The sequence below is a fragment of the Podarcis cretensis genome (genome assembly GCF_951804945.1).
Source record: "Podarcis cretensis genome assembly, chromosome: 1".
Classification (NCBI taxonomy): Eukaryota; Metazoa; Chordata; class Lepidosauria; order Squamata; family Lacertidae; genus Podarcis; species Podarcis cretensis.
Window position 1 is genome coordinate 140963385 of NC_137170.1, and position 16683 is coordinate 140980067.

Consider the following 16683-nt stretch of genomic DNA (forward strand, 5'->3'; position numbering starts at 1 on the left):
AGAAGCAGACGATTCAAAGCACCGCGCCGCTCACCCCACGTCACTCCGGAACCCCAAAACCGGGTTTCCCCGTGAGTAGGGGAGGCGCAAAAGGTGCACGCTCACAGGCTTCTCCCGCCTGTGATTTTTTGCGGGTCTCCGCCTTCGCCGTGACGGCCAGACCCAAATTCAGGAATTATTCAGAATTAATGTCAAAGGGCCCAATGTTTCTAGCAGAGTTATGTTGTTGTTTAGTCGTTTAGTCGTGTCCGACTCTTCGTGACCCCATGGACCAGAGCACGCCAGGCACTTCTGTCTTCCACTGCCTCCCGCAGTTTGGTCAGACTCATGTTTGTAGCTTCGAAGACACTATCCAACCATCTTGTCCTCTGTCGTCCCCTTCTCCTTGTGCCCTCCATCTTTCCCAACATCAGGGTCTATTCCAGGGAGTCTTCTCTTCTCATGAGGTGGCCAAAGTATTGGAGCCTCAGCTTCACAATCTGTCCTTCCAGTGAGACCCAGGGCTGATTTCCTTAAGAATGGATACGTTTGATCTTCTTGCAGTCCATGGGTCTCTCAAGAGTCTCCTCCAGCACCATAATTCAAAAGCATCAATTCTTCAGCGACCAGCCTTCTTTATGGTCCAGCTCTCACTTCCATACATCACTACTGGGAAAACCATAGCTTTTACTATACGGACCTTTGTTGGCAAGGGGATGTCTCTACTTTTTAAGATGCTGTCTAGGTTTGTCATTGCTTTCCTCCCAAGAAGCAGGCGTCTCTTAATTTCGTGGCTGCTGTCACCATCAGCAGTGATCATGGAGCCCAAGAAAGTAAAATCTCTCACTGCCTCCATTTCTTCTCCTTCTATTTGCCATGAGGTGATGGGACCAGTGGCCATGATCTTCGTTTTTTTGATGTTGAGCTTCAGACCATATTTCAGACCATATTCTCCTCTTTCACCCTCAATAAAAGGTTCTTTAATTCCTCCTCACTTTCTGCCATCAAGGTTGTGTCATCTGCATATCTGAGGTTGTTGATATTTCTTCCAGCAATCTTAATTCTGGCTAGGGATTCATCCAGCCCAGCCTTTCGCATGATGAATTCTGCATATAAGTTAAATAAGCAGGAAGACAAAATACAGCCTTGTCGTACTCCTTTCCCAATTTTGAACCAATCAGTTGTTCCATATCCAGTTCTGACTGTAGCTTCTTGTCCCACATAGAGATTTCTCAGGAGACAGATGAGGTGATCAGGCACTCCCATTTCTTTAAGAACTTGCCATAGTCAATGCATAGTCAATGAAGCAGAAGTAGATGTCTTTCTGGAACTCTCTAGCTTTCTCCATAATCCAGCGCATGTTTGCAATTTGGTCTCTGGTTCCTCTGCCTCTTCTAAATCCAGCTTGCACTTCTGGGAGTTCTCGGTCCACATACTGCTTGAGCCTTCCTTGTAGAATTTTAAGCATAGCCTTGCTAGCGTGTGAAATGAGTGCAATTGTGCGGTAGTTGGAGCATTCTTTAGCACTGCCCTTCTTTGGGATTGGGATGTAGACTGATCTTCTCCAATCCTCTGGCCACTGCTGAGTTTTCCAAACTTGCTGGCATATTGAGTGTAGCACCTTAACAGCATCATCTTTTAAAATTTTAAATAGTTCAGCTGGAATACCATCACTTCCACTGGCCTTGTTATTTGCAATGCTTTCTAAGGCCCATTTGACTTCACTCTCCAGGATGTCTGGCTCAAGGTCAGCAACCCCACTACCTGGGGTGTATGAGACATCCATATCTTTCTGGTATAATTCCTCTGTGTATTCTTGCCACCTCTTCTTGATGTCTTCTGCTTCTGTTAGGTCCTTACCACTTTTGTCCTTTATTATGGTAATCTTTGAACGAAATGTTCCTTTCATATGTCCAATTTTCTTGAACAGATCTCTGGTTCTTCCCATTCTGTTGTTTTCCTCTATTTCTTTGCATTGCTCATTTAAAAAGGCCTTATTATCTCTCCTTGCTATTTTTTGGAAATCTGCATTCAATTTCCTGTGTCTTTCTCTATCTCCCTCACATTTTGCTTGCCTTCTCTCCTCCGCTATTTGTAAGGCCTCATTGGACAGCCACTTTGCTTTCTTGCATTTCCTTTTCATTGGGATGGTTTTCGTTGCTGCCTCCTGTATAATGTTGCGAGCCTCCATCCATAGTTCTTCAGGCACTCTGTCCAGCAAATCTAAATCCTTAAACCTGTTGCTCACTTCCACTGTGTATTCATAAGGGATTTGATTTAGATTGTATCTTACCAGCCCAGTGGTTTTTCCTACTTTCTTCAGTTTAAGCTTGAATTTTGCTATAAGAAGCTGATGATCTGAGCCACAGTCAGCTCCAGGTCTTGTTTTTGCTGACTGTATTGAGCTTCTCCATCTTTGGCTGCAGAGAATATAATCAATCTGATTTCGATGCTGCCCATCTGGTGATGTCCATGTGTAAAGTCGTCTCTTGTGTTGTTGGAAAAACGTGTTTGTGATGACCAGCTTGTTCTCTTGACAGAACTCTATTAGCCTTTGCCCTGCTTCGTTTTGCTCTCCAAGGCCAAACTTGCCAGTTGTTCCTTTTATCTCTTGATTCCCTACTTTAGCATTCCAATCCCCTATAATGAGAAGAACATCCTTCTTTGGTGTCACTTCTATAAGGTGTTGTAAGTCTTCATAGAATTGGTCAATTTCAGTTTCTTCAGCATCAGTAGTTGGTGCATAAACTTGGATTACTGTGATGTTAAAAGGTCTGCCTTGGATTCGTATCGAGATCATTCTATCATTTTTGAGATTGCATTTGGTGGACAGAGTGCCTGAAGAACTATGGATGGAGGCTCGTAACATTATACAGGAGGCAGCAACGAAAGCCATCCCAATGAAAAGGAAATGCAAGAAAGCAAAGTGGCTGTCCAATGAGGCCTTACAAATAGCGGGGGAGAGAAGGCAAGCAAAATGCAAGGGAGATCGTGAAACATACAGGAAATTGAATGCAGATTTCCAAAGAATAGCAAGGAGAGACAAGAAGACCTTCTTAAACAAGCAATGCAAAGAAATAGAGGAAAGCAATAGAATGGGAAGAACCAGAGATCTGTTCAAGAAAATTGGAGATATGAAAGGAACATTTCGTACAAAGATTTCCATAATAAAGGACAAAAGTGGAAAGGACCTAACAGAAGCAGAAGACATCAAGAAGAGGTGGCAAGAATACACAGAGGAATTATACCAGAAAGAAACGGATGTCTCATATACCCCAGGTAGTGTGGTTGCTGACCTTGAGCCAGACAACCTGGAGAGTGAAGTCAAATGGGCCTTAGAAAGCACTGCAAATAACAAGGCCAGTGGAAGTGATGGTATTCCAGCTGAACTATTTAAAATTTTAAAAGATGATGCTGTTAAGGTGCTACACTCAATATGCCAGCAAGTTTGGAAAACTCAGCAGTGGCCAGAAGATTGGAGAAGATCAGTCTACATCCCAATCCCAAAGAAGGGCAGTGCCAAAGAATGCTCCAACTATCGCACAATTGCACAAATTTCTCACGCTAGCAAGGTTATGCTTAAAATTCTACAAGGAAGGCTCAAGCAGTATGTGGACCGAGAACTCCCAGAAGTGCAAGCTGGATTTAGAAGAGGCAGAGGAACCAGAGACCAAATCGCAAACATGCGCTGGATTATGGAGAAAGCTAGAGAGTTCCAGAAAGACATTTACTTCTGCTTCATTGACTATGCAAAAGCCTTTGACTGTGTCGACCATGGCAAACTATGGCAAGTTCTTAAAGAAATGGGAGTGCCTGATCACCTCATCTATCTCCTGAGAAATCTCTATGTGGGACAAGAAGCTACAGTTAGAACTGGATATGGAACAACTGACTGGTTCAAAATTGGAAAAGGAGTACGACAAGGCTGCATTTTGTCTCCCTGCTTATTTAACTTATATGCAGAATTCATCATGCGAAAGGCTGGGCTGGATGAATCCCTAGCCGGAATTAAGATTGCCGGAAGAAACAACAACCTCAGATATGCAGATGACACAACCTTGATGGCAGAAAGTGAGGAGGAATTAAAGAACCTTTTATTGAGGGTGAAAGAGGAGAGCGCAAAATATGGTCTGAAGCTCAACATCAAAAAAACGAAGATCATGGCTACTGGTCCCATCACCTCCTGGCAAATAGAAGGGGAAGAAATGGAGGCAGTGAGAGATTTTACTTTCTTGGGCTCCATGATCACTGCAGATGGTGACAGCAGCCACGAAATTAAAAGACGCCTGCTTCTTGGGAGAAGGGCAATGACAGGCCTAGACAGCATCTTGAGAAGTAGAGACATCACCTTGCCAACAAAGGTCCGTATAGTTAAAGCTATGGTTTTCCCAGTAGTGATGTATGGAAGTGAGAGCTGGACCATAAAGAAGGTTGATCGCCGAAGAATTGATGCTTTTGAATTATGGTGCTGGAGGAGACTCTTGAGAGTCCCATGGATTGCAAGAAGATCAAACCTCTCCATTCTGAAGGAAATCAGCCCTGAGTGCTCACTGGAAGGACAGATTGTGAAGCTGAGGCTCCAGTACTTTGGCCACCTCATGAGAAGAGAAGACTCCCTGGAGAAGACCCTGATGTTGGGAAAGATGGAGGGCACAAGGAGAAGGGGGCGACAGAGGACGAGATGGTTGGATAGTGTTTTCGAGGTTACCAGCATGAGTCTGACCAAGCTGCGGGGGGCAGTGGAGGACAGGAGTGCCTGGCGTTCTCTGGTCCATGGGGTCACGAAGAGTCGGACACGACTAAACGACTAAACAACAACAAATTGCTTTCGCCACTCTTTTATTGACTATGAGGGCCACTCCATTTCTTTTGTGGGTTTCTTGCCCACAGTAGTAGATACGATGGTCATCCGAACTGAATTTGCCCATTCCCATCCATTTTAGTTCACTGATGCCCAGGATGTCAATATTTATTCTTGCCATCTCATTTTTGACCACATCCAACTTACCAAGGTTCATGGTTCTTACAGTCCAGGTTCCTATGCAATATTTTTCTTTACAGCATTGGACTTTCCTTTCACTTCCAGGCATATCCGCAACTGAACGTCCTTTCGGCTTTAGCCCAGTCATCAGCTCTGGATCTACTTGTACTTGTCCTCCGCTCTTCCCCATTAGCATGTTGGACGCCTTCCGACCTGAGGGGCTCATCTTCCAGCATCATAACTTTTATATGCCTGTTGTCTTTGTCCATTGAGTTTTCTTGGCAGGGATACTGGAGTGGCTTGCCGGTTCCTCCTCCAGGTGGATCACGTTTGGTCAAAACTCTCCACTATGACCTGTTCATCTTAGGTGCCCTGCTCGGCATAGTTCATAGCTTCTCTGAGTTCTTCAAGCCCCTTCGCCACGGCAAGGCAGTGATCCATGAAGGGGCAGCAGAGCTATACATACTATGATTTCTTTGACTTTTAACTCCTTCTCTCCTATTTTACTCATTGGTATTGAAAGGTGGCATAAAAAATGAGGGCTGGTGAGAGAAGCTTTACTGCTTTCTAAGAATTGTAGTGCAGTCTCTTTGCAGATACTCGGAAGTACTATGGCTACCAGCCACCTCTAAGGAAGGGGTGTGGAACCTTTGGCTTTCCAGATGTTGCTGACCTACAACCCAATCAGCCTTGACCATTGGCCACATTGGCTGGGGCTGATGGGAGATGTAGCTCAACAACATCCAGAGGGCCAAAGCTTCCCCACCCCATCTCTAAGGGATAGAGGTAGCAAAAAGATTCAGGAAGTACGAGCTAAACAGGAGATTAAGAAAGAGCTAGAGATCTCACTGCTAGACAAACCTCAAGGAGACAAAACAATCTGGCCAGGGCATTGGGACACCTGAGGCAAACAACAAAATGGTGCCCCACCCCATCCTGCAAGGGAAGAATGGGTGAGTGAAGATCTATATCAGGAATGGGGAGGGGGAGATAAAGGGGGGAAAGAGGGAGGACACCAGGAACACTTCCTATTTTCCAAGAGGCTGCTGAGAGGCAGCATTTGGGGTGGGGGCCGCCAAGGAGACGGTAGATTTGGCCTCCAAGGAGCACTCTGCAGCAGTAGCTGCCATTGCAGTGGCAGCAACATCAGGCAATGCATTCTCTGGAGGCTGTATACGCTGACCCTATGGATTCTGCCGCCTGAAACAATCACCCAACCTTGTCTCATGGGTGGGCCAACCCTGAATCTGGCAACAAAACTTGACATCCTGGATTATTCACATCTTGCCGCTCCACAACTTCTAAACAGGGATACAGCTGATACACCCCAAATCTCAGCAGCCTCTTGGAAAATGGAGTATAAATTTCAAATGAACTCTTTTACATTTTATGAAATTCCCATTGAATTGAACAAGGAAAATGATGCTACTGGAAGGGTAACACTGCTACACTGTCTGGGGCTCCAATACAATGGATTTTCTTCCCCTTCAATTTTCTAGGAGAAATTGCCATAACCTTGGATAAGGATTTTGCTCCTTTTACACTAGAAATAGCTAAATTATGGGGAAATGTAGCCACAAAACATTAACTTAAAAATATCCACAGCAGGCTGACCTGTGCCTAGAGTAGGCAATTATTATGGCCAGGATGTATGAAAGCACTCAAGAAGAAAGTCACTTAATGGCTGCCATGACTGGCGACTCTGCAGATATTTACATTAATTGTACCAGTTGGCAAGTTAATGTCTAAAGGATTTGTGAGAGCTACCAGGACACAGTGCCCCAGATGAGAAATCAAGAAAGTCTGAGAATCTATGTCTAACTGCTGTGGATTATTGAACCACTCCTGTTCCACAGAGGAAGTATTTGTGAGGAGAACCTGAGCTTACAGGGTTAAACAGCTCAGAGTGTACGCCCTGCCTACATTTGGGAGGAGGGAGATTCTGCGTCATATCCGAGAGTCTCCAGCCTTTGTTCTTTCTCTCTACTTTCGCTTTTGAGGAAAGAGGATGTGTTTTCACGATGCTGTTCGCTGTGATAGATAATGGATAGTTTCTGCTTAAATAAAACTGCTTTTAGCTGCTAAGATCCTGTCTGGACTTTATTTAAGCACACTGAAGGAAAGCACTTGAGTTTGCAGCTTTCTCTGACCGCTGCTGATCTCTGCGTGTTGCTCAGAGCCTTTGGAATGTGGCCTTTGAAGTCCGGGGGCCTGGCTGGTAGCTGCGCAGCCGAAGCGGGCTGGACGCCAAGGCTTATCTGAGCAATAAATCTTCTTCAGTATTCACAGAATGAACATGAAATCTGGGGAGCCATTGTAAAGTTTATTTCTAGGAGTTCACTGATCACAAGCCATTCATGTACCTGCTTCAACCAAATAAAAGCAATGCCTTCCCACCTCACATTCAGCAACTCAGTCAGAGATGACAATCTTATGATTTTACTGTCAAACAGATCCCTGGGAAGGAAGCTTAACACAGCTGATTTGCTAACACATCTTCCACTTTCTGAAATGGGGTCAAGCTCCTTGGTGGAGGATTATGTCTGTAGAGTTGTCACAATGTCTATGTTTGATTTTGACGCATTATCTGTTGAAGAACGCAGACTTGTCTCTCAACAGGGACATGCTTTCTGTCCACAAGGATTGTCTGTTGTGAGGCGAACAGATTGTTATGTATCTAAATCAAAGATTCAAAAATTAATAAAACTTGTTCATGAGAGACAAGGGTTTGTGCAGACCAAGCGAGTTTTTTGTGCAAATTTTTACTGGCCAAATACAGATGCTGAGCACTATTTCAGGAATCATGCTACTTGTATGCAGACATGATGATCTGCCTCTACTAACTCTTCAGTTACAACCCCAGTCCTTGGACTAAATTAGGCATTGATACCGTGGAGCCAATACACCAAACATATGTGTTCTCAGTAACTGGTTATTACTCTTCTTAACTAGGAGTCAAATACATCTTCAGATACCATCATCTATATACTGCAGTGCATAGATTTTATTGCTCATTTTGGATATCCTCTTGAAGTTGTCATTGACAATGCTAGATAGTTTGTGAACTGTCTAACTGAAGAGTCTTGTGGTATTAAACATTTCCACGCTTCCTCAAATTATCTGAAAAGTAGTGGGAAGATGGAATGCTTTTATCACTATTTGAAGAAAACCAAGCATGGAGCTCACTGTGAAGAGAAGAACAGCAAAACGTAATTACCGGTACCGACAATTTTTAAGGCATATCGATCTGCTCTGCACAGGGCATCAAAAGAGACACCAGCTAGATTGCTTTTGTCACGTGGTAATTGCACTAAATTTCCTGGACCTTAGGATCAAGGGAGATAGAGGATCTTTCTGTTAGAGATAATCACCAGCAGTGCAAGGAGAAGTTGAAAAAAATATGCTGATACCAAACACAGGTCTAAAGAACACAACTGCAGAGTTGGGAACTTGATCTACATTGATTGCCTCTACTTCTGTCATTTCACTGCTATGTCAAACCTATTACAGTGAATACTGCCAGAAGTGGAAAGCTACGTGGGTATCCCTGTATTTTGCTGCTGTGGAGGAAGCTTTCGTAGTGGGCTCTGCCTCTGGACCAGCCAGAAGCTACTGAAACCATCTCCAGCTGCACCCAGGTACTATAATATTTTATTTCAAAATGTTGGCAGCCATATTACTGTTAATGATAAGAGGCAGGGGGAAGTATTGTGTGTTGTGCTAACATAGCCAGTAACAGGGCACCAAACACACACATGGGTCTATAATTTATAGACCTCAAAATAGCATACCCTAATAAAAATGAACTGCAGCTGTTACACCCCTATTCTAAATATTTATGCCACAGGTACACTTGTGGGAAATGCTTCAGGGGAAATCCTAGCAATTTTTTTGACACTGAATCGAGTACAGTACAGTGGTACCTCGGGTTAAGTACTTAATTCGTTCTGGAGGTCTGTTCTTAACCTGAAACTGTTCTTAACCTGAAGCACTACTTTAGCTAATGGGGGCCTCCTGCTGCCGCCGCACCACCGGAGCCCGATTTCTGTTCTCATCCTGAAGCAAAGTTCTGAACCTGAGGTACTATTTCTGGGTTAGCAGAGTTTGTAACCTGAAGCGTAACCTGAAGCGTATGTAACCCGAGGAACCACTGTATATAAATATATAAGAACTATATTGCTGGATCAGACAATGGTCAATCTAATCTATCAGTTTGTTTGCAACAACAGGCAGCCAGATGCTACTGGGCAGCGCAGAACCAAGACAAAACAAAAATATCAGCATGTGTTATTTTGTGGGTAAACTGCCTCTGATCACAGAATTTCCATTTAGCTATTATGGCAACTGGCCACCTGTTCTTCATATATTTGCCTAATCCTTTTTAAAAGTCATTTAAGGCTACAAGCCTAACCCCATACATCTAGGAGTAAGCCCCATTTAATTCAGTTAGTGAACTTTTCCCTTGCCCTCCCTCCCTTTGCAAAATTGTCCCCCCTTCCACATGTTCTCATTTTTATTTTTGAGAAGGCAAACAAGTGTAGGGCACTGATTTTGGCACTGATTTTGAACAGAAAAGCTGCAGGAAGAAAAAGGATGAAGCAACTCCCTTCCACCACTTCATATTGGCTTCATAATTCCCCTTCCAGAAGCTGGTTTGTTTGTTTTCTGAGAAAAGGAAGTGTGGGATCCCATCAGAGATTTGCTGCATACATTTGCATCTAACAGCTGCTTCCGCCTTGAGTGTATTGTAATGTTACCCAATAAAATATTGAAGAGACACAGTCACATCTTCTGTTTGTTTATACCAGTCTAATTTCTCTCAATGTACAGGAAAGGAGCAAAGCGGAGCAAATTTATGAGTTCTCAGAGTTCATAAATGATATTCCTGGCACAGCCTGTCTCCTCCCTTCCAAGGAAGCAGCAACGCAAACAAAACCCACGCTTTACAGAATAAACATCAATTCACATTTCACTGTCATTACAGATAATTCTCATGAGATATATAACCTATGCGGGAGCTCCCTAAGTAGGAGACATTTCTGAATTTTCAGCAGAAGGGTTTGTAAAGAAGTTGTTTCCCCAGATCAGAAGTGATCTGATGTTTTGCTCAGATTAAGGCTTACTTGCTGCCATTGATGCAATCACACTGATTCTTCCTATTGTTGACGTGTCCCTAAATATATTCAGTCTGGAAGTGCAGAGGATGATTATTTGGTACCTTCAGCTCATATTACTGGAAGGACAGTCAGGAGGGCAATCAACAGTGCCTGGAGATAGGGATGGTAGACTTTTTATTCAGCATGGATCTTCCTTCGGCTGGCACTTCTGGTGGTGTTATGTATTCCCCTCCAGGCAGAATTCTCCAGTAGCAGTTTAGTTTACTGCTGCTGTCACTAAACCACATGGGGTAGGAGGGAGGAAATGGAGCCCTATGTTCCTTTTTGACAGGAAAATCCTTTTCAGGTACTATAGCTAGAAAAGCATATCCATTTCCCCTACCTTCGTATTTACATCACTGGGATTTACAGCACCTATTAGATTTACAGTTCTATGTTACCACCCAATGACAGGACAGTAGGAGTTTGGAACAATAAAACTGCAAGCCAAGCTGGCCATTGTCACACATGATGGGCATGTTCAGTGGTTACTTGGCACTTGGTGCTCTGTCCTGGAGGCTGAATGTGCTTTGTCTTTTCCCGTGTTTCTGACAATAGACTGAACTGCACTGCTTCCCTTTTCCCTGCACCAAAGGCAATGGGAGTGACCAGGCCAAAGACCCATCCAAAGACCCAGGAGAGAATCCCAGGTTCCACATGATGACCACGTTCAGTTTCTGATAATTAATCCCATGTATTTTAATCAATTAATTCACGGATTAAATCTGCATATCAGTCTAGCTATAGTTTTAAAGCCTATTTTGTTTTTATGATGATGGGCACGTGTGTCATAGAAAGTAGAAGAGATATTCCTTCTTATATGAGAGAAAAGGGAGAATGCATCTATTCAAGTGGTGCTTGCTGTCTATAGTTATTAATAAGTACAATGGAACCTCAATTTTTGAGCATCTCGGAAGCCGAACGATTCGGAACCCGAACGCCGACAACCCAGAAGTAATTGCTTCCATTTTCAAACGTGCCTTGGAAGTTGAACAGCTTCCGAGGCAAAATTTCTCCATTTTTTCAATGGATTTTGCAGACCACCCATTGATCCTGAGTTTTCCAACGTTTTGGAAGTCAAACGTACTTCTGGAGCAGATTATGTTCAAAAACTGAGGTTCCACTGTACTTATTTTAAATTTTATGTTTTAATCTCGGCTGGATTAAACAAGAAGCATATTTTGATTAAAACTTAAATAAAAGAATCTAACCAATTAATAGATCATATTTTTAAGGCAGGAAAATACGTTTCAAACTCTTTCAGACTAGAAAGAGAGTGTCAAGAAATGCTGGGGAGTAACAGACCAATGAATAAGGGTCCACAATGCCTTCCAAAGTAATAACTCCAGAGCTTTTTGGGTGGTAGCCTCTGGAATTTTTCAGTCCATGGATCAATCCTCCAATTGCTGTATTTCTAATGTTTGGGGAATCACTTTAGATCCATTTTTATGGATCACACTGTGCTTTGCTGGCAACCTTTGGCTCCGTGTGGGTAGAAATTCTTCTGGTTATAGCAAGTTAAGCAGCAATCTCTATCAAAGAAATCTTAGATTTAATCAACATCTAAAATTAGTGAACACTCCAAGGATTTAACTCATTAAATTAAATTAAACTAGCATTGGTGGGTACTATTTTAACTGCCTTGTTCACCATTGTAAGTAATTCCAGTCTAATCCCAAATCACAAACAAAGCAGTAATTGTGTCCTTTAAAAAAAGAAGAAAAAGGCCCAGCTGATAATGCAGGTGATTACAGGCCAATTAGCTTGTTGTCCACTGTAGGCAAGGTATATGTCAGATTTCTCAGCAGCAAATGGGGGGGCGGGTGGAATTCTGGGGAAAGCGGCTTTAATAAATGATTATGCTTTGTAGCCCTGATAATACACAATACATTATAGCCTTACTTCATGGAATAATTAAAGACAGAGGTCTTGGGAAGCAACAGTATGCTAATATATTATGAACAAGGAAGAAACCCATGTACCTTAAGGACTAATGAATTCCTTGAAGATTTACTTTATCAGTGTTTCCTCACTGTCTCTTGCAAATGCATAATTGCTCACTGGGACCTGATGGATCATAGCTAGTTAGATTACCAACTTGAGCAACCCAGCACACACACACAAACACACACACAAAAAAATTAAAAAGACAGTGTTGCCCATAAATGCTTGTGGCATACAATAAAAAAGTTAGTCTTTGCATTGCCAGGAATCTTTCTGCCCCCACATCTTTTCTGGAAATATGTGTATCACTATTATAAAATCCTTGTGGATATGTGCATATGATATATCACATTCTGCATATTTAAATATAATAATTTGCAATGCTAAGAATACGTTTCTTAAACAAAGAACGGTATTTTTCTTGCTACTGACAATCCAATTCAAGACAAACCACTAAGAGGATGGTGCACTCTCCTACCTTTTTAACCAGAGGTTGGATGGCCATCTGTCAGGGATGCTTTAGTTGAGATACCAGCACTGCAGGGGGTTGGACTTGGGGTCCTTTGTAAAACTGTAGAGTTCTACAGTTTTGTGATTTGATGAAGCCTTTGCATATAGCCCATATTAGCCGGTCAGTTGGCTTTCACAGTGGTTGTATTGAGGGTGACTTGAAACCCATTCATCCAAAGAAGGCTATGTGCTGGTCTTCAAGCCATCCATCCTCCTTTAGAACAGGTTGGCACACACTCTGGACTTCAGAAAAAAAAAATTCTGAAAATTCCCCCTCCACATTTGTGCAACAAGAGATCCCACCCACACCTACTCCATGGTAGGGAATGGCAAAGCACCAACACCCTCTTAAAAAAAAATTCATAATACATTGCTGTGAGAGCCAGTGGAATCTGAATGACAGTTCTGTAATGGTTGGGTAAATACATTTCATGCATCTCACTGCAGTCACACAGCATTTGCACAGCCATTTAAAAACAATTTAAAGATCAGATTATTTAAGTGGAATGGGGTGCTGTCTTTTGCTACAATTGGCCTCTCAATTTAACCTCTATTGACTGCCTCACGCACACAAAAAGAAAGAGTGAATCGTGTGGACTATGGTGAAAGCTGAATGAAAAGAAAGCAAAGTCGCTAGAGGCAAGGAGAAAGAGAACAGAATCATACTTCCTGCTCTAATTTTGGCTTTTCTTGTGGACAGAGCTAATTAAGATAGTGAACTAAGAAAAATGTAAAGCCAACTTTTCCTTCCCTGTCTGCACTTCAAAGCAGATGCCATACAAAAGTAGGAAGAGTCCAGATTAGGGATGACCCACTTCTGTATTTTCAGGAGCCATATTGTTTTCCAGAAACTGTTTTGGAGGATGCAGGCCACCACACTGCTATGGAAGAGAACGTTATGCATCAACAGAGTTCTTGAATTACAGTGGTGCCCCGCAAGACGAACGCCTCGCAAGACGGAAAACCCGCTAGACGAAAGGGTTTTCCGTTTTGGAGGCGCTTCGCAAAACAAATTTCCCTATGGGCTTGCTTCGCAAGACGAAAATGATTTGCGAGTTCCTGCGGGGTTTTTTCCCCTTCCCCCCCCCTTTTCCTAAGCCGCTAAGCCGCTTATCAGCTGATCCGCTGATAAGCCGCTTAACAGCTGATCGCTAAAAGCCGCTAAACCGCTAATAGCGCTAATCCGCTAAACTGTCAATGGGCTTGCTTCGCAAGACGAAAAAACCGCTATACGAAGAGCCTCACAGAACGGATTAATTTCGTCTTGCGAGGCACCACTGTATTTGGATCTGGATTCCAGTGGAATTCCTGCCACTGCCCCTTTCTACGGCTTTTCAGCATCACACAAGATTATCACTCATAGAGGATTTTCAGTGTGCCAAGCACCTTTTAAAATTATAATTATTACCATTTTTGCAGATCTGCAAGGTCAATTTCAATTCCAGGATTGTACACAGAGTTCAGTGGAGAGCTAATGTCAGACATACACAGTACATAAAGGATAAAATCGCACACAAACAGGAATAGAAATTTCATGACTTGGAGGCCCCTCCTTAAATGTAGGTGTGTCGTGGCTTGTGTAGACGTATTCAATGAGTATTAAATCCTCTAGACAATTTGTGTATAGACATAGTTATGGCAAGTCACTCTTGATTTTTTTTTAAACTAAATTGCTTAGGGGGAACAAAGCATTGCAAATGAACATGCATTCAGCATTATTATTATTTTTTAATGATATTTATTAAGGTTTTAAAGGTTACAGATAAAACAGAAAAAGACCAATTTAAACAAAAAACAAAACAGTGTATCACAATAGAAAAAAAGAATACCATACAAATAAAAAAAAGAAAAGAAAAAAGATCAAGAAAAAAGGAAAAACAAAAGCAAAAAACACATCAAACCTTCACATAATATATCTTTCATTTGCTTGTTTCCTTGACCTCCTCCCACCTCCATTTTTTGTATTCTAATTCAGTTAAATATTTCAGCAAATCCTTTTCCTCTTTATTTTATCCTTATAATCTATCTTAATACACTATAATTTTACATTCTCTTCTTTCACCAATTAACAATCTGTTTTTGCTTTTTCTTTTTTAATCTTATTTCTCCTTAAAATTAATATATCTATTTGAACTTAAACTCTTAAAACATTTCCACTAGGGTCATATAAATTTCATTCCACGATTTTTCTCTCCCTCATTAAATTTTTACAAAATTTCCAAATATAAACTTTAAATTCCCAAACTTCTTCCACCGTCTCCTCTTCCTGGTCTCGGACTCTGCCATCCCTTCTGTCAACTCCAAACAGTCCATCAACCTGGAGATCTTATATCCGAGGCTCTTAACTCTTCTTCACGTCCCTTCTGCCGATCTTGTTCATAATCTTTAGTGCTAAAAAGCAGATATCGGGGGAGCTCCATTCCAACAATGCCTTTATTCCTTCTTAACAGGACAGCCAGATTTCCATAGTTAAAGCTAGGGTCCATAAAGCATTCCAAATCTTGTTTCAAAATTCCTCCGAAACCAAAGGCCCCGAAAGCTCCAATCTCCTCCTGACCCAAATCCATATCCCAAAAGTCAATTGATCCCTGCATTGGGGAATCTCTCCAACTTTCCTTTTCCAGACCAGGCCAGGCTCCAATCTTCAAGAACTGGCTTTTTCTAGTTTCAGTCATAAAGGGTCTCAATTTGTAATCCTCAATTTGCATCTGTAAGGTTAAGGCTCCCCCTTGTATTACTTTAGGTTCGACCACAGCAACTTTCTCCTTCTCCTTTTCAACGATTTGTTCAGTCATGATAGATTCCTGTGCCGGATCCTTAACAACTTCTGTGTTAATTCCCATTTTTGATCCCAAGATGTCAATTTTAATAGCCATAGCATCTATCTGTTTATGAAGCTTTTCCAGCAAATAGTTTGTCTTATAAAATGCAGACACTAAATCTTCCCTAACCGACATTCTTGGGATGTTCAAGGTCAAACTCTGGTTTCTCACAGTCCTTGTCTTACAGCTGGATGCCTCCGCTCCACTCTTGTAACAGTTTCAACAACTCAGTCCTTTCCAACACAGTTCCAAAGGTGAAAAATACTATCAATTTTCAGTTACTTTTTCTTCTTTTAAAACACAGAAGCGGACGATGGAAACAGTATCTTTCTCTTATAGCTAGCTGTCAAATATGTACTGTTCACCGTCAATGGACTTTTTCCTTTTTTTCCCTTTTAGTAGCCCGTTCCCAGGTTCAGAGACGTGGTAATTTAGTTTTCCACTCTCTCCTGCAGGCACACTTGGTCAAAATTTTCCCCCTCTTCCCCTGCTTCCAAGGGGGGTTTAATAGTTTCAATCAATGGAAGTTCGATCCTTTACATGAAGCTTTCCAAAACCTTAGCTTACGAATACTTTGCTTCAGTCTATTTACAAAAAGGGGAGGCGGACTTCCTGATTTGAGCCTTCCCCATTCGATGCCGAATTAAGGTATTTAGAAATCCAATTTTTCCGTTCTACTCACAGGTTGTTGTTTAAAATCCAATTGTCCACAGGAAAAAGTCAGCGCTCTCCGACAGCAGCAATGCGGCTTCACTCCGTGAAAGAAGCGGTTGATTCAAAGCACCACACCACTCACCTCACGCCGCTCCGGATTCCCGATACCGGGTCTCCCTGCGAGTAAGGGGTGCGCAAAAGGTGCCAGCCGAATTCCAAGTTCACAGGCTCTTCCGCCTGTGATTTCCAAGGGTCTCCGCCTTCGCCGTGGCGGTTCAGACCCTGCTTTCCACGGAGCAAGTTCCTCCCGATCGGAGGAGCTCCGCCATTGCCGGAGGCGCTAACCCGGAAGTCCATGCATTCAGCATTATTGTTGTGCTAGGTTCTGTACAGAGTTAGAACAACACAGAAAGAAAGAGAGAGGGAGTGAGATGTTATGTACTGAAGTTCTCACCCTCACAACTGTTGCGTTGTAGTGGAGCATGCTGGCTGAACCCTTCGGTTCAGTTCTGTTATGGCCTGTTTGAAGAATCGCTGTGTCGTCTGATATGTTCACCCACAACTTAATGCTGGCGACGAAGGTGGGATTGACGGACATTAGAGCACAGCCAGATGCGGCCACCCTCTGAGCTGAGCT

At 42.6% G+C, this 16683-nt stretch overlaps 1 protein-coding gene and 1 long non-coding RNA gene across 36 annotated transcripts in view; one reads left to right on the top strand and one right to left on the bottom strand.

Moving 5' to 3' along the window:
* The window catches only part of LOC307220561, a 320367-nt gene extending 313128 nt beyond the window's left edge, over positions 1-7239 (top strand). The window contains exon 2 of the long non-coding RNA XR_013840926.1: positions 6833-7239. This is a non-coding gene — a long non-coding RNA (uncharacterized lncRNA). The remainder of the gene's footprint in view (positions 1-6832) is intronic.
* The window catches only part of MAP2 (microtubule associated protein 2), a 323285-nt gene that overhangs the window by 244422 nt on the left and 62180 nt on the right, over positions 1-16683 (bottom strand). The window lies entirely within an intron of this gene.